This window comes from Ornithorhynchus anatinus, chromosome X5 (assembly GCF_004115215.2).
Source record: "Ornithorhynchus anatinus isolate Pmale09 chromosome X5, mOrnAna1.pri.v4, whole genome shotgun sequence".
Classification (NCBI taxonomy): Eukaryota; Metazoa; Chordata; class Mammalia; order Monotremata; family Ornithorhynchidae; genus Ornithorhynchus; species Ornithorhynchus anatinus.
The window spans coordinates 26720968-26726536 of NC_041753.1; the positions used below are offsets into that span (position 1 = coordinate 26720968).

At 41.2% G+C, this 5569-nt stretch overlaps 1 non-coding gene across 1 annotated transcript; it reads right to left on the reverse strand.

Moving 5' to 3' along the window:
• Positions 1-481: 481 nt before the first annotated feature.
• On the reverse strand, positions 482-619 carry LOC114808504. The gene has a single exon (XR_003756352.1). It is a non-coding gene; the product is annotated as a small nucleolar RNA SNORA7 (small nucleolar RNA).
• Between the last annotated feature and the right edge of the window lie 4950 nt (positions 620-5569).

The following is a 5569-nucleotide window of genomic DNA, read 5'->3' on the forward strand; positions in this document are numbered from 1 at the left end:
TAGCTAAGGGACCAGTGGTATTGGATGAGGTCAGTTAAATGTGCGTACTGTGTATTGTCTTATGCTGTCATTTCATTTTAGTTGCCATTGCTTTTACGAGATGTTCTTCCCCTTGACGCTGTTTAGTGCCATTGTTCTTGTCTGTCCGTCTCCCACGATTAGACTGTAAGCCCGTCAAACGGCAGGGACTGTCTCTATCTGTTGCCGACTTGTTCATCCCAAGCGCTTAGTACAGTGCTCTGCACATAGTAAGCGCTCAATAAATACTATTGAATGAATGAATTTCTGCCCCATAGCGACTCCATGGACACATCTCTCCCAGAACACCCCACCTCAACCTGAAATGGTTCTGGGAGTGTATCCATAGGCTTTTCTTGGTCAAAATACAGAAATGGTTTGCCACTGCCTCCTTCCATGCAGTAAACTTGAATCTCTTCCCTCGACTCTCTCCTGTGCCTCTGCTGCCCACAGGTGAGTTTTGACTTGTAGCAGATGGCCTTCCACTTGCTAGCCACTACCCAAGCTAGGATTGGAATGGGTATACCTCTGTTTAACTCTCCCTCCCGTAGTCGAAACTGGTAGAGGACTGGAAACTCTCCAGGTGAGACCCTGAGAGGGGGACACTGTGTATACTCATCATGTTTTTTTTTTATATTCAGGTCTTCAAGTTGAAGATCTAAAAAATCTGCGACGTGAACAGACAGCAGTCTACAGATGTGATTGCAGCAATTTCTCCTCACTCTTGTTGGGTATCCTATATTGATTTTAAGAACAAAATTGACTATGAAGTCCTTGACTATATAGCCCAAGTCTTTTTCTTCCAGTAAAATAAATACAAATGATATTTATAAATGCTTGCGTACCAAACCAAGTGTCATCAATAAATCAGTCAGTGGTATCTATTGAGCATTTCCTGTGTGCCGAACACTGTAAAGATCACTATTGGCCCAAGGGTAGGCCTTTGAAGAACTCTGCTTTAAGGAAGTAGAAATGTATTACCTCTTCTGTTTATTCCTCAATGCAACATTCTTTCCTTGAGGAGTTCCCTAAAGTATAAGTAAACAAGTCTTCTAGCACTTTGCGTATTAAAACTATACTATGTTCCCCAAAGGGAAGAACAGAATAAATAAGGAATTTATGAGTTCTAATGCTTTCACTTCAAGGGACAAGCTTGGTGGAGACTAAATTATTCCATGCCACAGTCTAAGGTACATTATGGCTGGGTCCTTCATGTAATATTCTTGTTACTGAACCATATTCAAGAAAAGACAGGCTGGCCACCTGGAATGTTTTCCTAACCGATTCTTTGGATATCCACAATACATGGGCAAAGTAACAGTTTCTGAATAAAAAACAACCTAGTGGATTCTGTAAGGTGGACAGTCCTGAAAGTAACTGACTAATATAGACTAGAGGCTCCTTGTCGGCAGGAACAATGTCTACCAACTCTGTTGTATTGTACCTTCCCAAGTGCTTAGTACAGTGCTCTGCACATATAAAGTACTCAATAAATACTCATGACTGATTGATTGGAACAGGTCCAAAGGCAATTGCTTTCTGGGTCACTGAATTATCTAACACAGCATCAGCCCTCTGCTGTGTTCACTTCAGCTGTGCAAACCACTGGCACTTTAATGAATTCCTTCAAATACATTCACAGTCATGAGGTCTCAGAACAAAGGATTGGTTGTAATTCCCAAGAGGAGATTCCATCAATTTAGAGAGAATTTATAGAGAAGCAACATGGCTCAGTGGAAAGAGCACGGCCTTGGGAGTCAGAGGATGTGGGTTCTAATCCTGACTCCATCATTTGTCTGCTGTGTGACCTCAGGCAAGCCACTTCACTTCTCTGTGCCTCAGTTACCTCATCTGTAAAATGGGGATTAAGACTGTGAGCCTCATGTAGGACAATCTGATTACCTTATATCTACCTCAGCACTTGGAACAGTGCTCGGAACATAGTAAATGCTTAACAAATACCGTAATTATCATTACTATTATCATTGTTATTATAGCCCTAGTACCAAGAGGAACATGGATTTGCTTGGTTACAGAGACATAGAACACCATTGAGATGCAGTGTGCTACGCTACTTTTACCTGTTGTTGCCCATCTCCCACCTTCTACTAGTAAGTAATCCTCCTTTTTTTGGCATTGTCTGGAAGATGCCTTGGATGTGGGAGAATAGCTTTAAGATTAAGAATATTAACACAGATGACACTGGGGATGGCTCTTCTCCCGTTCTGGTCCTGCCTCACCGGTGGCTTTCCAACTCCACCCACTTTCCAACTTCCTGAGATAATCCAAGATTTGGTTTGGACACAAGACAATCAATTTTGGCCTTGAAATTTGAAGGGAGAAAATATCACAGCAAGAAAAATAACCAATAGCCTGCCAGCACAACCCATCCATATCTAACTGTCTCATCTTTCCACAATAATGGTATACTAACTGGAGATCATACCTTTACTCTGTGCCTGACCTTACGGCTCTGTTTGATTGATATTGTTTGCAAGATGTCATTCAACCTCCCTCCACCATCCTACTAAATTTCAGAGCTTAATGGAATTTTGACCTTATGATATTTTGCTCCATTTGGAAATGCGAAGTGCATGTTAGTTTAACATTCCTTTCCAAAGCACTCATTTTTCCAGCCTTTAGTTAGGGGACATCAGAAAGTTGATCCCATGAGACTACAAAACTGTGAAACTGTTAACCATTTCCTTACCTACTTTTGCATCCTATAATTGCCCACATTTTCATAAGAGCATTTTCCTTCTGCAGTCTTTCATTTGAAATATTGTGTGAAATATGATACCTACTGGTCAGCCCGAAATTTACACCTTTCCTCTGCACCTTTGCTTTTAGCAGTCTTCCTTCTAGATGGAAGAAAGATGTCGCTTGAAAGTAGCAACACAGAAACCCCAGCAAAGGACGGAAAAAAGTTGTCAAAAAGGGAAGGCCTCCAGAATGGAAGAGTCATTGGCCCCCCTCACTCCCCCAGTATCCCCCCATCCCCCCACCCCCACCATCCACCTCCACATCATGTGCTGCCAAGAAGGGATGATGAGGTTCAGGCCACTGCTTCTTTGGCGACGGATTGTCGCAGCCCGGCGAAGATTGTGTATAAGGAAAGAAAAGCCTGTCTGAGCAAACATTTACCAGCAGCTAGAAAACTTGATACAACTCTCTTTTTAAAACTCAGTGATTAATGAGCCATGTCACCAGATGAGAAAATGCTTTGATGTCAAAATAGGGGTCATTCCATGTAAATCTGAAGCCCGTCTAGAGAGTCTGATCTCTTCAAAAAGCATCATTGAAATTATTAACTTCGCATCATGAAATATTAGGATAGAGTGTTTACATCTGCTTTTATGCTTTCTGCTTTTTCATTTCATTTAATACCTCCTCCGATAATTTATATAAGGGTGTTTAAGGTAAGCCTTGTGCATATTACCACAGTCTTAGTTTATAGCTGTAATAAGATTCTGCCTACTGCATTTACTGTTTTCCTAATGAGCTTTGGTTAGCCCATTCCCTGGCAAACTAGGACGAATTTCCGTAATTAGTATCATAAATATTTATAAAAGACTACAGTAGACACAATTTAGTTTTTGAATTTTGCATAAACGCTACCTTATTCACAATGTCAAACATTTCCCTTGCAAATGATTTTTTTTCATAATAGTGCATTCAGAATCAATAAGTCTCAAGAGATTTCCTAACACCGATTAAACTGGAAATGACAAAATGCTGTCGAAATAAAATACAAGCATATTCCTGGTGTCAAAATTTGTCTACATATTTTATAGGTTTCCAGAAAAAGAGAGCCCTATCACAGAAATGTCATAAATTACAGTGCTGCCATCTACCACTGAACTTTTCTTTTTCTCCAATTCACTTACTCATTCTATTATCTAAAAATACCTAAGGCTTAAAATCCATACTTTTGTTTTAAGTTAATCATCTTAAAAATCTATAATCCCCCAAAGCATTTGTGCCATCTATGCCAGGATGGTGGTATTCATATTTGAGGTAAATCATACATTTATGTTTTCAGTTAGTGCATTTTCAAGCAGCTTTCTGGGTTAGAGCAGCCATAATACTTTGCGTCTTTATTCCTTGGAGCTGGAAATTGTTCACCATGCTGTAGTCTCTTTTGTACTCTATTAAACTCTCCCAAATGCTTAGTACCATGCCCTGCACACAGTAGATTTGAAGCGATGTGTCCTAGTGGAAAGTGCATGGACCTAGGAATCAGGAAACCTGAGTTCTCAACGCAGCTCCACCACTTGCCTACTCTGTGACCTTGGATGAGTCATTTAACCTCTCTGGGCCTCAGTTTCCTCCCGGACAAAAAGGGGATTAAATACCTGTTATGCCTGCTCCGTAGACTGTGAACCCCTTACGGAAGAATGACCGTGCCTTATCTGACTGAATTGTAACTACCCCAGTGTTTAGCACAATGCCTGGTGCTTAGAAAGCGCTTAATATTACAACTGTTATTGTTATTATTGTGATGATGTACTCGACAAATCTGACTGATTGATCCTCACAGCATTTGGGTGCTCGTTTTGCACATGGATAGACTAGGACACTTGGATATTAGGTAATTCATCTAAAACTCTGCAGCAAATCCAAGATTAGAGCCCAAAGTGAGTCTCCCCTGGCCCAGGACTTGGGGTGACAATACCCCTAGAGGAAACGGAGCATTTTCCCAGTGGCCTGTGAGGTAAGTAGTACTTTTAACACTTATTCAGGAGGGCAAGTTTTGAAGGGGAGCAGTATCTCAGTTGGTCTCTCACTCACAGGATGCCATCCATTCAGGTATTCTCGGATTTTGGCTGGCCTACTGAGTGGAGTTGTCCAACTGTCTGAGTGCTCCGCCACTGTTATTAACAGTACCGTATTCACCGTGAGTTGCTTAAGATAAACGGATGGGAGGTGAATGTATGAGTCCCTCCTACTTTAGCCACAAGCAAAATACCAGGTGAATTCCCTCATGAAGCATTATGCCAAGTCATATCGTCCTTCTGCTCTTAGATGGTAAGCTATTGGTAATCAGAGATCATGCCCGCTGCCTTGATTTTACTCTCCCAAATGCTCTGCATCACAGTAAGTGCTCAATAGATACTATTATTTATTATTAATTGACTGATTCTATCTCTATTTCACATAATTTAATTTGTGTCTGGGGAGGTTCTCTGTCTAAGTGCTTCTTTCACTGTGTCTTGGCCCATTTCCTGTAGGGAAATCTGCCTCTTGAGAGTCTCTCATCTTGAGCAGCTCAACAGTCTCAAGTTTACTCACCTCTCTCAACACCCACTGCTAAGACCCCTGGACCCCAGGCCTATTTCTAGCCATACAATACTTACTCTGGACCACTTCCCCACCCATTGAAGTATCTTTTATATCTTGATCAATTTAATCAATCAGTGGTATTTATTGAGCACTTACTGTGCATAGAGCACTTGGAAGACTACAACAGAGTAGGTAGACATGATCCTTGTCCTCCAAAAGCTTACAGTCTAGTGAGAGAGACAGACGTTGAAATAAATTGTAGGTAGGG